The following is a 17,976-nucleotide window of genomic DNA, read 5'->3' on the forward strand; positions in this document are numbered from 1 at the left end:
CAGAAGTGTAAAAATTAAATGAATGTCATAGCATTATAATAATAAAAATTGTGTTTTGAGCCTTTGTTAAGTGCCGGGCACTGTGCTAAGCACGCCTCTCCCACGCATTTCCACATTTAATCCACATAACCCTATGAGGTGGATTCCATCATTACCTCTACTTTATGGGCTAGGAAACCGAGTCTCAGAAACTGTGTCCAAGGTCATCTGCTAAGGGACGTGGACAAAGCTGAAATTGAACCCCAGGACAGGCTGGTTAGAGAGGCCAGTGGAACGGTCTAGCACAATGGTGCGCAAGCTTGAATGTGCATCAGAATCCCCTAGAGGGTTTGCTCAAATACAGGTCTCCGGACCCCACCCCAAAGTTTTCCACCCAGTAGCGCTGGGGTGAGACCTGAGAATTTGCACTTCTCCCAAGTTCCCAAGTGATGTTGACGCTCCGGGTCTAGGACCGTTTTCTAGCATCGCTACTCTACGGAGGAGTAGGTACTAAGCAGAGGGCTGTTCAAAAAATAAAAGCCCAAACCTATAAAAGCGGTTAGGCCGAGGGGTGGTGGAGCACACACAAGGGCATGAAGCCATGGGCAGGGGTTGGAGTCTTGACTCTACCATAAGCGCGGACACATCTAGCAGGATTAACTGAGAAGCATACTCGGAGACCACGCGGGTGAAGCACCTGGTGCTCCAGGACCGGTGTCCTGGGTCCTCCCATCACGCGGGGCTCCGGGCTTGGGTTCCCGGGCCCGCGGTCGCGCGCACCTCTCCGTCCGCGCGCCCCGGGCGGAGTCCAGCCGCGCAAGCGTTGCCATGGCAGCGCCGCGGGCGGGGATGCGGAAGGCCCGGCTCGCCCCTTTGTGCCGCGGGGGTGGCGGCGCGCTCTCCCCCCTGCCCCGCTCGCGGGCCCGGACCCCCCGGGGGGGAGGGGGCGGGGGTGGCCGCGGGGTTTGCAGCCGGGGGGGGGGCGGCGGAGGCGCGAGGGGGGCCGACGAGCGGGCCGGGGGTGGGGCGCCTCCGCCCGCCAGCAGCTCCCGCATTAAAATTTCATGGGCGCTGCAGCAGCTTACAAAGACTACGCCGGCTGTGCTCGGGGGACCGGAGGGAGGGAGGCTGCGGACGAGTGCGGGGAGGAGTTTGCGAGGGGAGGCGCTTGCAGGGGCTCCCCCAGTTCTGCGCCGTGAGCCCGGGCACAAAGAGCCCTCTGCACTCGCGCCGCAGAACGGCGGACCCGAGGTAAGCCGCCGCCCCGTGCTCACAGCCCTCCCTCCCTAAGCGTCCTGGTCCTCGCGCCGCGAACAGCCTCGGTTCTCCGAGGTCGGGGTCGAGGGTGGGTCCCGGGGTCCCATGCAGTGTGTTCAGGGGATGGCAAAGGCTGCCCGGAGTGCCCCTCATTTGCTGGATGGAGAGCTTCTGCCGCCCGCACTTGTCGGGTGCGGCCAAGACTTGGGCCTGGGTGGGGCTTGGGGGACCGAGGGGAGGCTGCGCTGGGAGTCCAGTGCGGGTGGGGGTCTTCAGTCGTGATCCGAGGGCGAACAAAGACCCTCCACACACACCCCCCCTCCCCCCGCTGCCAGCCAGACGGGAGGGGACCCCGGACCTTCTCAGCCCACCGGGTTGGCAGCTCACTGGCCAAGCCTGGGACAGAGCCCGTATGGTCTCGAAACTGGGGGTGGGGGTGGGGTGCTTGAGCCCCTCTTCCCTCATCCCGAGCCCACCGCTCAGTACCTGCCCAGGTTCCATCGGTGGGATTCAGATTCTAGATGTGCGGCGTGCTGGGTGGGTCCAAAGGGATGGGGAAGACAGGAAAACCACCTTCCTTGAGAAGAGTAATGGCAATGATAACGATAAGAATAATACATCAGTTTATAGAGAGCTTACTTTATGCCAACATGTTTAGTGCTTCGCACGCATTACCACAACCGTCCCACGAGGCGGTAAGAACCCCATTTTAAAGATGAGGACACAGATCCGGAGACGGTTAGGTACACGTCCAAGGTCACACATCCAGTGATTTTTGTATCCAGATATGTACGAGTCTAAAGCCCAGTTTATATCCCCAGAAGCGTCTGGGGAGCCTTCAACCCACCAGCTCCCCTGCCACCTCTTCTCCGTCCTCTAGGAGAAGGATACTCTAGAGAGGCTGGAAATTGAAGAGGGAGATGCCAGATCTCCTGTCCCCTCCGCGGAGGGTCCTGGGCTAGAGAAATTGCTTCTGGGACTCTGTAGGGGGACGCCTGGGGGGCCTGGATTCCCTACCCTCACCCCAGGCCCCAGACCAGCGGCTGCCGCGCGCGCGGGGATTGCTGGCGCGCACACCCCACTGCAGTGCCGCGCTGGGGAAAACGCCCCCACCTGCTGCTGGGGGAAGGGGGTAGGGAGGGAGGCAGTAGTGCGGGGAGAGAAAGGCGACAAAACGTGCGGGAAGAGGCTTTGTTTTTCTCGGTGCCGACCCCAGACTGAGCGCCAACCCCGGGCAGAACGCTGGTTCTGGGCACAGGGCTTTACTTTCCAAAGCGCATTCCGCTTTGGGAGCACCTGGGAGCTTAGCGATCGCCTGGGTTTGGTGGGGGGTGGGGGGGTGGGGAGGCGGGGATGAGTAATTCCGCTTGACAGACAGGGAAACCTGAGGACAGCGGTTCTCAGACTTTAGGGGCGTTGCTTCAAATATGCAGATGTCCGTGTCACGTGGCCAGGGGATGAGTCAGCAGGACTGGGGTGGGGCTGGGCATCTGGATGTTTACTCAGACCCCTCCTCCCACTCCGCAAGCAGGTGGTCAGACCGTCGGTGGAGGGAACAGTACCCCGACCTCTACCCCCGCAGTGCCGTACCGTGTCGCAGTCCGGGCAGAATGGTTTCCTCCGGGACACTTTGCCAGTGCCTAGCTTTGGGTGGCATTGAACTCATCCCGCACTGACTCTTACTAATTTCACGTTGAGAGAATTTTCCAGATAACATGCCCCGCCACACCTGCATTTGATTATTTGATGACCCTTGCCGTTGAGAAGGGTTCTGAAATCTACCCTGCATCCTTCTTGTTGCTTTTTTGGGGCCTGTCTCTCCACTCCTCCCCGCGGGGGAGGGGGAGAGCTGGTCTTCAGAGCGCCCAAAAAGAACCGTAACTCCTTACGCGAGCTTTAGGAGACCCACTCTCTATGCCTGCATTAAAAATGAGAATTTTGTCATTTTGGGTGATTTTAAAAACGAATTTAATACGTTTAATAAAATGCATGATGATTGTTAAAGGTTGGAAAAGACGTACTCTACTCATTCCCTTTTGTTGGACCTGCCAGTTTTCCTTTTTTTTTTTTAAATCTTCACTTTTAAGGTCCCTTCTCTGGATCTGATCCATGCTTCCGCCCAGGTCACCTACTTTTTAGGTCAGCTTCCGTAAGGAAGTAATTTCCCTCCTCTGAGCCTCAGTCCGCTCATCTGCAGAGTGGGAATCATAATCCCTGCCTTAAAAGGCTGTGAAGCAGTATGTATAAAGTGCCTGCAGCCAGTAGGAGCCTAATAAAGATATTATTGCTTAGTATGCACACTGTGTCCTGGCTGAGTTCACTTGCATGGCCCCTGAGTCTTGTATTGATCCCTAGTTATTTGCTTTTATTTGTCTTAGGGCTGTTGGTTCCTCTCCTGGGTGACCCTCGGGCTGTTTGAGCAGAGGGCGGGGGGTGTTTCTGGGGCACTGGGTCCATTGTGTAAGTTCAGTGGGCTGGTGAATAACTTATAGGCTAGTCCTTTGTTCCTAGGGGATCCTTCCCCTAGTCTCTGAGGCCTGGCTTGTATGTCAGCTGGATCTCTGTAGAACAATAGCCAGAGATACACGGGGGCAGAGGCAAAGGCAGGCTGAGAGTGACATCTGTCTCTGGGTCCCTCTCCAGGCTGATCAGATCAGATGAGGCAGGTGTCCCCTTCTCCCACCCCCCGCCCTTGGGGTCCAGGTGGGCCCCTATGGAAGCTGGATGAGTCATGGAAGGGAAGGACAGACTGAACCATTGTGTCCTCAAGGGTATGGAGTAGATAATGAATGATAACCATCGCCTCTACAGTTTCGTGACTCCTTACCAGGCTTCTGCTGGGTGCTGCCTCATGGAGACCCCCATGGAAAGGCTGGGAACTGGGCATTCCAGCTGAGAAACGGAGGCTCAGCGAGGTGGCGTGATTAGCTCGGGATCACACAGCCAGTTGGAAGGAGAGTCAGGACTTGACCCTGGGTCCCTCTGACTCTGAAACGTGTGTTTAACTCTACTACACTCCACCACCTCCTCTCCTAAATGTCAACTTAATCAGTTGTCTCGAGACTGTGGAAGCAGCTGGAATCAAAGGACCTGGCGTGGTTTAGCGATCGTGGGCCAGTTTCCCCACAGTAGTACTAAGGCTGCTGAATGCAGTGTTTGCAGTACGCACGTACCTTCCCGGGGTCTTCTCCCGTGTCACCCCCACCCCATATTTGAACACAAGTCTTCCGCCCGTTTGGGGATTGACAAGCCTGTTTAGAATCCAGTTGCACCACTTTCTGGCTGGGTGATGTTGGAGCGAGACACCTCGAAACCGTGTCCTCATCTGTAAAATGGGGACAAGAAAACCCCGTTTATTATTTTGACAGGTAGGTGAAAGTGCCCCCAGTTAGCATCTGTTCTCAATACACATTGGTTTCCCGTCGTTCTCCTCCTTTGGCTCTCTTCCTTCCCCCTGCAGCTCGGGGGTGGGGGGGTGGGGGGCCCTTGTGTGAGGGCGACTTGAATTTCAAAGCTCCTCTTTTGTGTGTGGCCCGTTTGGGTTTTTCCAGAAACGGGGCTTTCCACAGCTCTGCAGATGCGTCTGTTTCCCTCAGCTCGGCTCTTGCGCCTCTCCCTCGCCTTATCCCCAGGAGGTTCCCGTTATTTCTCGGCACTCACTCATCCAGAGCAATTTAGGCCAACATCTCCCGTATGCCGGCTCTCTGAGCAGCAATTTATTCCAGAGTCAGGGAAATAAAAACAAAAACCCAAGAACCCAGAGGGGCCCTAAAATGCAACCAAATGCATATTTCCCGGGGCAGCCGTCTTCCCCCCCTTACCAGGAACGGCACAGAGTTTGGGGGGAACAGGGATATCCCACGATGGTGTTAATGAGGCGTGTGTGCAATGGTAGTACTAACAGTGTAAGAAAACAATAGCATGCGCGCTAATAGGTAGTATTTATCATCCCATGTGATCCTCACGGCAGCTCCGTGACGTGGGCACCGTTATTAGCCCATTTCGTGGGTAAGAACACAGGCCCAGGGCCGTGGTGCACTTGGCTCGGTGTGGCGCAGCAGGACGCAGCCCGTGCCTTCCAAACCACGTCCTGTCCAATGCGTTAGGATGTTTAGGTTGGCGCCGGCCTGTTTTCTTTCCTTTTTTTTTTTTTTTGAAGATTTTATTTTTTTATTTATTTTGAGAGAAAGAGAGAATGAGTGGGGGGAGGGGCAGAGGGAGAGGGAGAAGGGGAGGAGCAGACTCCCCGCTGAGCGCGGAGCCCCACTCAACTCAGGGCTGGATTCCAGGACCCCGAGATCATGACCTGAGCCGAAACCAAGAGTTCGACGCTTCACCGACTGAGCCACCCAGGTGCCTCTCCTGTTTTGCTTCTGATCTGCATCTGAGGATATCCGTTTTGGCTTGACCCTGGCATCTCCTCTCCCGTGTACCCATGGGTACATACTTATTCCCCTACTCTTCTTTATTTCTCTCTTAGTGACAGCTGGACGTATCTCCCTGCCCACCCATGGGGTTCCAGACATGTCAACGTGACCACCATGACCCTAAGGGCATCAAAGGAGGAACCAAGGTGACCCTTCTGTGCACCCCTGGGGTAACAGACACCAGCGTCATGTTATGCCATCCATTTGGGTGGAAACCCCCTGAATTTCAGAGGTAGGAGGGACCTCTAGAATCCTCTGGGGTCCAATCCCTCAAGCAGAGCTTCCCTGCTGGGGCCCCTGACCTTGGCTTGCAGTGGGGGGTCCGTGGGGGTTAAGTGGGAGCTTAGACGCCAAGGTCCTGGGGCCACACGGAGGTCTCTGTCTGACCTTTGATCTGGATCTTCTCGATTTTTATCCTCTGTCATTACCTCTAAAGGAGTTTTGAAAAATAACATTATCGAGTTATGATTTATATAACAACAAAATGCACCCATTCAAAGCATACATTTCAATCAATGTGTTTTTGCCAGATGTGGACATCTGCGTAACCATCACCACAATCCACATCTAGAACATTTTCAGCACCCCAAAATATTCCCCTATGTCCCTTCACTGTCAATCCCTTCCTGGCCCCAGCCCCAGGCCCAGGGTACCAGTGATCTGCTTTCTATGCCTAGAAACTAGACTTGGGTTTTCTAAAGTTCCATTAATATGAAATCTTTTGTGTTTGGCTTCTTTTGCTAAGGATAATGTTTTGAGGTTCATACTTGTTATGGCATGGATCAGTAGTTCAATCCTTTTTTGGGTCTGACTTTATGGAAGCTTGGTGTAAATGTCATAACCTTCATTTCAAGTGCACAGTTTGATGATTTTTAGCAAATGTACCAAGTTGTGCACCCGCTGTTATAAATCCATTTTAGGATATTTCCACTTCCCCAGTAAGGTCTCCCCACACCCACTTACTGCTCATCTCCACCACCCCACTCTTGATTCCAGATGACCACTAATCTTCTTTCTGTCTCTGTAGGTTTGCCTTTTCTGGACATTTCACGTACATGGAGTCAGACAGCATGTGGTCTCTTGTACATGGCTTCTTTCACTCCGTATTATATCTTCGAGGTTCCTCCAAGTCGTAATGTAACAATCGTTTGTTCCTTTATACTGAGGCGTAGCTTTCATTATACGAACGTACGACTGTTTGCTTATCTATCCACGAGGACAGGATTTTAATTTGATCTGTGTTACTGGGGTAAATGTACCCCCATTCCAGGAGGCATATCCTGTTTCTGGGACATCGGTGTTACACAGAGTTTTTCTCAACGGGTGAAGACAATTTTGGGAGCACTCACCCTGTGCCAGGCCCTGGCTAAACCTTGGAGAACAATGAACATTGAGTTGCACATCGGGTACGTGGGGCTGGGGAGCCATAGTCTCACCTGTTTGTCTGTGCATAACACCCCTGCCTTCCTGTCTACCCTCCTAGACAGCTGCTGCTTGACCCAGGGGTTGACGTTTCCCTCGAAACCTTCATTGCCTTATCGATATCGGGGTCCACAGAGCCAGGGGAAGGGCCATTGTGGCAAGCCATGCTCCTCTGAGCAGTCCAGGGTCTATTTACAGAGGACAGCAAGGCCCTGGGACAGAGGAGAGAGAAGGGGATTTCCGAATTCTTCCTGAACATTCCTGACCACCCTCCCATGGAAGCAGTCTTGCAGATAAGTATTCCAACTTACCAGCCTGCAGCCTACCCGCCTGCCCTCTGTCGGTCTGGCAAGAAAGTGTAGAACCTCAGAATCCCCACGTGGGAGGGGAAGTGGGTGATCAGCTTTTCTAGCCCGGTAGGTCACAAAGACCTTGTCCCCATTTCATGGGGCCCCAGAGAGGGTGATCGTCACACCCCTCTTTTGGCATGGAGGTTAGAATGTTGTCACCTCCACCATCAGGAACTTGACTTGAGTTTAATGACCTCATCTCGAGAACCTGTAGATCTGGTGTCAGAAGGAGTCAGGAGGGGACTGGGGACTCCTGGTGGCTCTTGTCAGTGCTGGCCCTTTGTCATCGTATTCATAAAACTTGGCCCAGGGCTCCTTTACCTGGCAGTGGAACGGGGACGCCGGCACCGTGACTCTAGGGCCACATTCTTTCCTCCAGATCTGGACCAGTGCCCTGCGTCCCAGGTACCCAGAGCAAGCTCTGAACACACACTGACAGGCGCCCTGACTTTCCTGGCCCAGCTCTGCCAGCCGATGAAGATAGCTTAGCTGTTACCAGAAGCAAAACCGAGAGAGGATTCTGGGTCAGGATTCGCAGGCATTTGATGGGGTTAGAAAAGTATCCAAGGCTGAGCTGTAGGGCGCCCCTATTTCCTCTCCACTGCCTCACACGTGGGTTAGTATTGTGCACTCTGGGTGAATGCAGGGCTGGAAGGATCCCAGGGCACAGAGAGAGAGAAAGAGAGAGAGGGACAGACTTCCCAGGGCTACACAGGATGGCAAAGCTGGATCAGAACTCTGGATTCCTGACTCTGTTCACTGCTTCCACTCAGCTGTTGCCGAGCTGAATTTGTCTTCCTTTGTCCTGGGGCCCTTTCTGCTGTTGTTGGGGAACAAGGAGGTGGGTGAGGGAGCCCCCCTTATCCCGAGGACCTTCTGGGATGGGAGGAAGGGGAGCAGAGGGGAGTATGCCTGGGCCCAGCCTCTCTGGCCCCGGGGGTGGGGGGGCTTCTTGTTAGCAGAGACTTCTGGCCAGGCCAGGGCCTGGGGAGGGGGTCTCGGTACAGTTTTCTCCTGCGGTGTGGTTCGCTCTTTTGTCTTCCAGGATGGGTTCTGCATGGGAAAGGAGCTGGGAGCTGGGCCTTGACTGCCCACGTGTTGGCTGGGCGCTGCCAGGTACGCCTGGGTAAGCACGGGGGAAGGAAGCGGTACTGAGCTTAGTTTTATGGGGGATGATCGTTCCCCCCCGCTAGGAAGTTTGGGGAGCCCAGTGGCTGGAAGGCTTGCTCGCGTGGTCTTGTGGGGGTGTGCGGGACCGAATCAAGGCCACCGTGGGTGGGTTACGGCAGACCTTTCGGTACGTTCCTTCATTCAGCACAAACACGGACCAAGCACCTTCTCCGAGCTAGACCCTGGGGATCCAGAGGTGAACACCAGAGACACGGTTCCACCCTCTCAGATCTTCACACGAGAATATGCTTTATCGCAGTCTCAGCGAAGAAGTGAGCTCCCCGTCCTGGGAGGTGTGCATGTGTGTGTGTGTGTGTGTGTACTGAGGGAGGGTGGTGCAGAAGTCCCCTCCGTGGGAATGTTGTAAAGGGAATCCAAGCCTCCTGGGGACTCTGAAGGCTCTTTTTGCCCACCTGAACCCTGCCCCCTTTCTGCCCATGATGCCCTTGGCCTTGCTCCCGGCTCCTCTTAATTGCTTTTCTGTCCCCTGAGCTAGCCCCGCCAGGGTGGAGAAACTATTCCTGAGTTTCTTCTAAAAGTCATTAGTGTCTAAAGCCCTTATCCCCACCCTGTCTAGGGAGACTGAGGGTCTCTGACGGTGTCCCCCCTCAGATGTAGGTTTAGGTTGGGGGGTGTGGGATGCTGGGGATGGAAGCTGTGCCCTCATCCTAACCTGCTGCATTTCCCCCAGGTGGCTCTGCCTGGCCGCATCCCCAGGACTCCTGGCCCGGTCTTCTCTTTGGAGCCCTGGTGACTCTGGTCTCTGGCCACAGGGGCACAGGGAGCAGCCTTTGGTGGTTTTCTGGAACTCTGGACCATTCCCCCAAAGACCTCATCTTTCCCAACTGCTAAGATGGAGCCTCCTGTGGATAAAGGACCCTCCTGGTTGGCACTCAGCTGAGGACAGGCCCTGGCTCTGGAGGGCAGCTTGAGGGAGGGGTGTGAGGGAGGCCGGCAGCCCACCGCCCCTCTGTGTCCAGCTGGACCCCGCCTGTTGGACCTTACTGTCTGTGCCTGGAGGCTACTTCTTGACCCTGTGCCGACCTGATTGCTCTCTGCAGCCCTGCTCGGGCCAGCCAGAGCTCCACCTGGGCCAAGGCCCCGCTGACGGCACCCTTACCAAGGCTGGGTCCCGAAGGACCCTCCAGGACGGGGCGGGACCACAGGGATGGGAGTCAGGGTGGAGCTGCCTAGGGGGAGGGAGGGCAGACACAGCATCGTGGTCTCCGTCGGCTGGAGTCTGTCTTGCGCCGTTTGCCTTGAGCGATTCTCATTTTTGTGGGTGCTTTTTGGATGAGGCTTTTCTGTGCTTCTCCTCTGCCTGATGGTCACACGGAGGAGGCAGTCAGGGTCTGGGAGGAGCCCGGGCTTTCCCCCAGTGTGGTCAAGTTCTGGGGGACAGCTGGAGGGGCAGAAGGTGTGCTATCCTGAAAGGGGAGGGTTTGCGAGAGATGAGGAGGCCCAGGCCAGGGGAGCTTGCCAGAGGGAGACAGAAACTGGGCCCTGTTCCCACTGTCCAAAGGGAAGAGCCTGGATCCAGCCTATTCCCAGGCTCGAGGGGTCAGGTCACCCCAGCTGGACCTCAGATCTCTGCTCCCTGTTGCATGGATCCTTGATTCTGTCCTTGGGGGGCTAGGCAGGCAGGACAGGCCCCAGGCACAGGCAGCCCTCCCCTGTCACACGGCTGCACATTCACCTCCCTGTGCCCATCTCCATTCTCCATTCAGTCCAGCCCTGCTGGGGGGCAGGGGTTTCCAGTGCTTGCCCAGGAGCAGCCCGTGGGCTTCCGTAGGCAAGTTTAAAAGCTGGGTGTTCTCTTCCTGGGCCGGGGGAGGGAGCCTGAATTAGCTTGAGCTGCCCTAACAGCAGACCACAGCCCTGGAGGGGGGCTTAAATAGCAGAAATGTGTTTTTTCATAGTTCTTGTAGCTGGAAGTTCAAGATCCAGGTTCGAGTGAGGGGTGATTTCTCCTGAGCCTCTCTCGTCGGCTTGTAGATGGTCACCTTCTCGCTGTGTCCTCACCCGGCCTTTTCTCTGTGCGCACTTAGTGGGGGAGGGAGGAGGAGGGACCGATCTGGTGTCTCTTCCTCTTTTTCTAAGGATGCCAGTCCTATCGGAGAAGGGTCCCACTCTTAGGGCCTCGTTGAGCCTTAATTTCCTCTGTAAAAAGTCCCGTCCCCAAATACGGTCGCATTGGGGTGATGGCTGCAACCTATGAATTTGGGGGGATGCGATCTAGTCCACACAGATGGTCACCACAAATGTGGAAAGCAGGAGTCATCTTTCCCTCACCAGCCCCACAGCCATGGGGAGAGCAAGGGAGAGCAGAGGTTCGGGAAGTAGGGACTCAGAGTGGGAGGCACCGCGCTAGGATGGTCCCGGTGCTTTAGGGACACATGGAACTGGCTGGACCAGGGCAGCACCCCAGGAGAAGGATGTCCTGGGAAGGGCCTGGACTTCGGAGCCTGAGGGTGTGTCCCCCGCTGCACAACATTGGGCAAGTCACCTCACCTCTGTGAGTCCGATGTCTGATCTGGAATAGGAGCCATCTGCTCGCCTGGGGGGCGCAGGGAGGAGTCCGTGAAGGCGCATGCCTGCACACTGCCAGGCTCCTGGCAGGCTGCTCACGAAACGCTCCCATCCCTTTGGGGGTTGAGATTTAGGGCTTATCTATTTTCGGTGCTCTGGAACCAACTCAGCATCTTCTGATCCAGAGGCACTTCCCCTGCCTGTTTTCTTAATATCCATCTCGAATCAGCTTGGGGAGGTGGCTGCACTTATTGCCTCCCGTGTAGCTCCAAATGCCTCCTGGGGTACCCTCTCATCAGGAGTGAGCACTTACTGTGGGCCCCTTCCTGTGCTGGTTGCCTGCAGAGGGGATATAGGGGAAACTCTGGCCATGACTGAAACCTTCAGGATGGCACGGCCAAGCATTTGGAACTGGAGCATTGGAGAAGGGAGCAGAGAAGAGTCCACTGAGGCACAGGTTCTGAGTGCTTGGGGGTGGGAGTAAGGTCCCAGAATGACCTGGACAGGCTTCCCAGCAAGGCTGAACCAACCAGGGCCTTGAAGGATGAAAAAGATGTGGCTTAGCTGACAGCTTCCAGGTCCCTGGAAGAGAGTCCCCAAGTAAGTCCTAGGAGGTGTCATTGCTCTTAAAAAAAAAAAAAAGTGAGTTCGAATTTAACCAGTTTCTAAAATGCAGGACTTATCAGAGCCTTTAAAGTGCCAATGGGAATTGTGAGTACTCAAGGACAGACAGGATTAAGTGTTCTCCACTTTTATGGCAACAGAGCCCTTTTCTTATGGGGCATCATTTAGAACTGAGGGGGCCATCGGGTGGGGCTTCTGTGGAGAAACCACAGCGGGGATAGGAGATGACACAGCCCTACACACTCAGGGGCTTTGTAGCAGGGGCTGGAAAGGCAGCAGACCAGGAGGGGCCGGGGAGTTGGAACTCGGTTCCAGGAGTCAGGTGAGCTCTATGCAGTTTTGGTGTGGCGGGAGGCGAGGGAGGGAGGCAGGCCAGTGGTCGGAGTGGCCGGAAGCCTGGCACGTGGTGGAGGAGATGTCCACGGGACATGGCACCTCTGGACTTGAGGCCACTGGGGCATCAACCCTTTTGTGGGAAGATGCTGGCGTGTGTGCGTGTGTGTGCGTGCGTGCCTGAGTGTGACAGGATCCAGCCTTCTGGGAAGGGGCTGACCAGAACCAGGCGGGGGTTTCCGGCCAGGACCAGCAGGGTCTATTTTTAGGGGAACTGAAGAAGTGTTTAGGGGGAGGGCCCTTGAAGCCCACTGCCGAGAAATCAGGAAGCAAAAACGCTCTGAGGCGGGGTCCACGGGATAGGCTTGATTCTGGTGGGGCTGAGGAGCGTAGAGGCGGACCCCCTGCCCTGGTCAGGCCCCGCCCCCTGGCTGGTGGGGACGCGAGGCCTCCGGAGCTGCCGCTGAGGGGCCCGGGCAGTGTTGCATGGTGTGATTAACCTACTAACTCAGGGCTCGGCCGGGACGCTGTGGCGTGTGACGAGGTGCCTGGCCTTCCGCCAACCAACTAACCCACTAACCAGGCCCGAGCATGCCCTACTAACCCCCTGCAGCTAGACCCTACTAACCTTGCAGCTCGTGGGCCTTTCAAGGGGCTGGGACGTGGGGGCAGACGGTGCTCCAGAAGGCCCTGCCCGTGGCCTGGGGTCTCTGTGCAGACCCACATTCCAGGACAGGGCACGCAAGCAGGGCTCGCCAACTCTGCCACTTCCTGCTAAGCGTTTTGAGCAAGTCCCCTAACCTCTCTGAACCCGTTTCCTCAGCAGCAGAGCGGGACTATGATCCTCACCTCACAGGCTGCAGTGAGGATTCTCATGAATATAAAGTTCTTGACACATGGCAGATACTTAAAAAAAAAAAAAAAAGGGCGAGGGTAGGGGTGGGAAGCCCAGAAAACCTGGTTGATCACGTCCCCTGCCTCGGCCCTAGTCCCTCTGGGTGTTCTGCACACAGACCCTTCTGCCTGGGGCCAGACACTCGCTTTGAACCCTGTCTTCCCCCACATTCTTCCTCGTTCCGAGCTTTCTTTTCCGTAGGCAGCTATTTTGTTCGATTACTAACCTGTCTAACCTGGGGGTGCCTCAACTGCACCCCGCCCATCCCTTAACCAACTAATGGACCCGTGTGTGTTCTTCCTTTTCTCCTAGTGACTCCTGTGTGTGTCCGCTGAGGTGCCCCCGTCCGCTGGTGCTGTGCTCTGACTTACTAACCCAGCCCCTACTAACCTCGTTTTCTCTTCTTACTAACCCCAGCCCTGCCGAGCTCTGGGCACCCCTCCTTTTGGCAAGCAGAGTTCCTGGGGGCTGGTCCTGCAGACAGGTGCCCCACTTTGCTGCCCCGATTGGCTGTGAGTTCAGAGTCCACTGGGGGCCAGGTCTAAGGCAGGGGACGGCCCTATGAACCACACCAGTGGCCCAGAGGAGGAGGCGGTCATGCGGATGTAGGAGGCCGGCCTCCGAGCGCGAGCATCTCCCCTCTGTGCCAGAGTCTGGCGGCCACTGGGAGTGGGCGGGACCAGGGAGACCTCTGGGGTGTGAGTGTGGAGGCCTGTGGGTCTAGAGCATGGAACACTGGGCTCTTCCCAGCCAAGGGGCAGAGAGAAGGGGCCTGTGTGTCCTTCTTTGGAGGGAAACGAGGCCGGAATTGACTCCATCGGAGAGCGGCCGGTAGAGGAATGTCCTACACAAGAAGTCAGAGGGGGCGTGTCCCGCCCCGGAAGTCAGCGGAGGGGGGCATGGCCCACGCCAGAAGTCAGTAAGAGGGTTCCCTGCATAGGAAGTCAACGAAAGGGATCTTTGCCACACTGGGAATCACTGAGTGGAGCATTTAGTACAGGAAGTCGGCCAGAGGGGCATTTCTTACACCGGAAGTCAGAAGTCAGTAAGAGAGGGGCTTCTCACCCTATCACTAGGCATGAGAAGGAAAGGCCAAGAGATCAGTGAGAAGGGCCCTTCCTACAACAGCAGTTGGCTAGAGGGGCCCTTCCCCTCCCTGAAGATGGTACAGCTGAGTTCCCCATACCGGAAGGAAATATGAGCCCTTTTTTCACACCGGAAATCATCGAGAAGTGCTGTCCACATCAAGAAGCTTGGGAAAGCAGGGAAGAAAACAGACCTACCCTGTGTTCAGTGGTTCGCAGGGGGAGGAAGTAGGAAGCAAGACATGAACCCCAGGGCCCCACCGGGTCCTGCAGTCCCTCAGGCCAGCCAGAAATTCATCCCCGGCTCCCTGTCCTGTTTCCACCCATGGCCCTGCCCCAGCTTGCCTTCCCCAGAGCCCGCCAGCCGCTAAGCCAGGGCCACACCTGGGGGTGATTTTATGCCTCACCTCCAGTAGGCACCTTGGTCTGTCTCTGTGGGCTAATCTCTGGCTCCTTGGCACTAACTCTTGCTCTCACCCAGCTAATCCCTGCCTCGCCCTGGCTGCCCCTTGGGGGCTGCCCACTAACAGCCAACCCTGCCCATCTGGGGGCGCCAGGCTCCCGGCCTGGCTCTGACCGGCTCTTAATTAACCTCTCCTTCACCTTGACTAACTCCTGCCCTCTTGGTCTGTTCCTTTCAGCGGAAACTAACGGCTTGTGGATTTCTTTCTGACTAACAACAGGTCTAACACTCCTTGTTACTGTTACTATTAAGAGCTTGGATGTCGGCATGGCTGGGATGGGGCTAACGCAGGTCTGGAAACTGACTAACCCAGGCAGGGGTGTAGCTGGTAGTGCGGGACTTGGTGTCTGCTCTGGTCAGAGCTATCTGTAGTCAGTAAAGATCGAAGGATTCTAAAGGAGGTGCTAGGGCAGGGGTGTGGCCCAGGCGTGCGCAGAGTGGTACCCACCGAGGCTGGGGTCAGAAGCCTAGTCAGCCGTCCGGGGTTTTAGCCACTGGACATATCCCATCAACCTCTAATAATCTGCATTTGGGTTTTGGTTCTTTTTAATAACCTTATAGCTGCCATAGTCCAAACAGGTGGATGAAACTCTTGTGGACAACAAAACACCTGTCTGGTGTGTACAGAGGATATGCCATTATGCATGGAATCGTCGGTCACCAGGCCAGGACCTAGACTCCTTGATTTGGGGACTTTAGGGTTTTGGAAGTCCCAGGACATGAAGCTTTAGATCTGAATATTTAGAAGGGTTCAGATTCCATCACCCATTTACACCTTAGTGTAAATTAGCTCAGCTTCCTCTTCCGTGTTTTACGCAGTGTATGCACTGAGATGTGAGTTTGGCTGGAAGGGAGTTTGGATTGCTTCAGGGCTGGGGGAGGGTCCTTTGGGAGCAGAGGAGAGCCTCAGGGCCAGGGGATCCTGGATGGGGGTAAAAGGTAGCATCAGGTTGAGACAGGGATGGGAAGAGGGACCATTTTGCTGGCCCAGCCTGGTAGTCCGGTTCTGTGGGAGAGGGTAGTTCATGGCAGGGCTTGGAGGATTGGATCAGCTCAAAGACAGGGTCAGAGGCTGGCCTGGAGATTTGCAGGCAGGTTGCTTGGGTCATTGAGCACTGGTCTGGGGCCAAGAGCTTCTCTGACAGCCATGGGCTCGGAGCAAATCTAGTGGAGCTGGCAGTGGGGCCTGAAGGGAGGCCTGAGCTGCAAAGGGAACAAGAGAGGAGAATGCATCAGGAAGGGCTTGGGGAAGCCGCCAGGGTCCTCACAGGGACCCGGGTCTGGGTGGATGGAGCGGCAGTGGGGGAGCACCTCTCTGCTGCCCTCTAGTGGCCGCCTCACCCATTTCACGCGAAGCGCGAAGCTCAGGCACTTGGCATTCCCAGAAATTCTCTTTATTCAACTACAAAGATCTGATGTTGCTGAGGACCTACCGTGTGCCCAGCACTGCTCTGGGTGCTGGGACCCACCTACGGGCCCTTCCATCTGATGCTTGTATAACTCAGTGGGGGAGATGGAGAAGTTAACGGGTAATGCAGTGAGACGGATGTTGGGCTAGGGCTGGGCGGGGCTGTGGAAGCACCCAGAAGGCGGGCAAGGTTGCTACGCACCTAGTTCATGCCAGGCGTGGTGCTCGGCGTTGGGGAGGAGTGCTGATTGAACCTTCTGCTCTTCAGGACATTTCATGCTGGTGTATCCGGTGGGTGCGGGGTAGAGTGGAGTGTAGGCAGGCAGGCAGGCTTTCTGAATGGGAGACACCTAAGCCGGTTGGTTGTGGCGGGGCTGAGTTCCAGGTAGTGGGAATGGCAGACACAGAGTTCTGGGCATCAGAGAGGGTCGAAGAGGTTCTGGAAGGTTCATGGGGGAATGTAGCTGGAGACAGATGGGAAATGGACAAGCACCAGGCCATGTTGCCAGGGAGTTTGGGGTTTGTCCTAAGGGCAATGGGGAGCTATGGATGTGACCTGAGGAGGGGAAGGGTTGGATTTAAGTTTCAGGCTGACAGTTTGGCCATTTCAGCCCAGATGGAATTCTGAGGAGCTTATAATGAGTTCTGGTCAATTTTAGACAAGTGATAAGAACCTAAAGCTAAGGGACTCTAAAATCTATCGTGAGATAAACAGGATCCCTAACCAGCCCTGAAAGGGGGTAACCGCAGCCCCTGGGGGGTATGCGGCTGCCGGAGAAGCTCTGAGGGGATGTGCTCACGGGCTGCAAGTCTGCAGGAAAATCTCACCTGTCCTGCGTGGCTGCCAGGGGGACACACACATGTGGAATAAGCTTCTGAGAGGCAGAGCCTGGTCCCAGGAAGGGAAAAATGTGTCATGGCAGGGAACAACTCTTCTGGAGGCAGAAGAAGAGGGACTAGGCCACCTTTAAGACAGATGATGGTGGTGAGAGTCCAGGATTCTGCGTGCGAGTGTGTGTGTGAGTGTGTGTCCATGTGTGCACATATGTGTGTCCTTGACTTAATACCAAAGGAAGCCGACCCCAAGTAGGCGCAGTCTGTTTACCCCTCCTCGACTCAGGCCTTTGATGTTCACTCTGGGGTCAAGTCCACTGAACATCAAACTCGTTGAGAGGGGGACCGTATGAGCTGGGGGATTGGTGGCATACTGCGCTCAGGGGATGCCTGGGGTGGGGAACTGGTCCCATCCCAACAAAGGATCCCAAAGATCCTTCTTGAGAGTCTGTCCAGGGACCCACTGTTTTACTTTAACCAGAGAAGACACTTTCTGTGTGGGGATGCTGCATGTGGGGATAGATCCTCTGCTACAGATTAAAGACCAGATTTTTACATGGATCCAGCAATGGAGTGTGAACTTGGCTCTTTGTTTTTACTGATGAATGTAGCTTCCGTGTAAATGCCACTTTGATATTAAAAACTGACTTACACCCAGAGGATGACTGTTGCTTAAGAGGCAGGAGGGATGCCTATGTAGTTGGGGGGGGGGCGGAGCCCGTGGCATTTTCGAGGAGCTTGAGTGGGTTCTCAGCCTTTTCTCAAGACTCTGACCTTAGAAGTCAACATGATGGGGGCATTTCTCTTTATTTTCCATTGTGGGGAAAATACACACAAGATAAAATTTATCATCTTAACCATTTTGAGTGTTACAAGTCAGTGACATTAAATACTTTCACATTGTTGCGTAACCATCACCACTAACGATATTTTAAAGAATAGCCTGGGGTGCCTGGGTGGCTCAGTTGTTAAGCGTCTGCCTTCGGCTCAGGTCATGATCCCAGGGTCCTGGGATCGAGCCCCGCATCGGGCTCCCTGCTTGGCGGGAAGCCTGCTTCTCCCTCTCCCACTCCCCCTGCTTGTGTTCCCTCTCTCTCTATGTCTCTCTCTGTCAAATAAATAAAAAATCTTAAAAAAAAAAAAAAAAAGAATAGCCTAATTTTTGCCTCAGACAGTGCTCCAGAGAAAATCTGGGTTCTT

General features: G+C 55.4%; 1 long non-coding RNA gene across 5 annotated transcripts; it reads left to right on the forward strand.

Annotated features, from left to right (window-relative positions):
• The first annotated feature begins 1,043 nt into the window (after positions 1-1,043).
• On the forward strand, positions 1,044-17,739 carry LOC116625994. Of its 5 annotated transcripts, none has more exons than XR_004298150.1 (7): positions 1,045-1,230; positions 5,717-5,895; positions 6,691-6,800; positions 6,934-7,069; positions 7,284-8,551; positions 8,751-8,898; positions 9,297-17,739. It is a non-coding gene; the product is annotated as an uncharacterized LOC116625994 (long non-coding RNA). The 5 variants fall into 5 exon arrangements; XR_004298151.1 differs by having other exon boundaries at positions 5,717-5,809; positions 7,284-8,561; XR_004298152.1 differs by having other exon boundaries at positions 5,717-5,809; positions 8,751-8,877.
• Positions 17,740-17,976: the final 237 nt, after the last annotated feature.

This window comes from Phoca vitulina, unplaced genomic scaffold, assembly GCF_004348235.1.
Source record: "Phoca vitulina isolate PV1807 unplaced genomic scaffold, GSC_HSeal_1.0 scaffold82, whole genome shotgun sequence".
NCBI classification, from domain to species: Eukaryota; Metazoa; Chordata; class Mammalia; order Carnivora; family Phocidae; genus Phoca; species Phoca vitulina.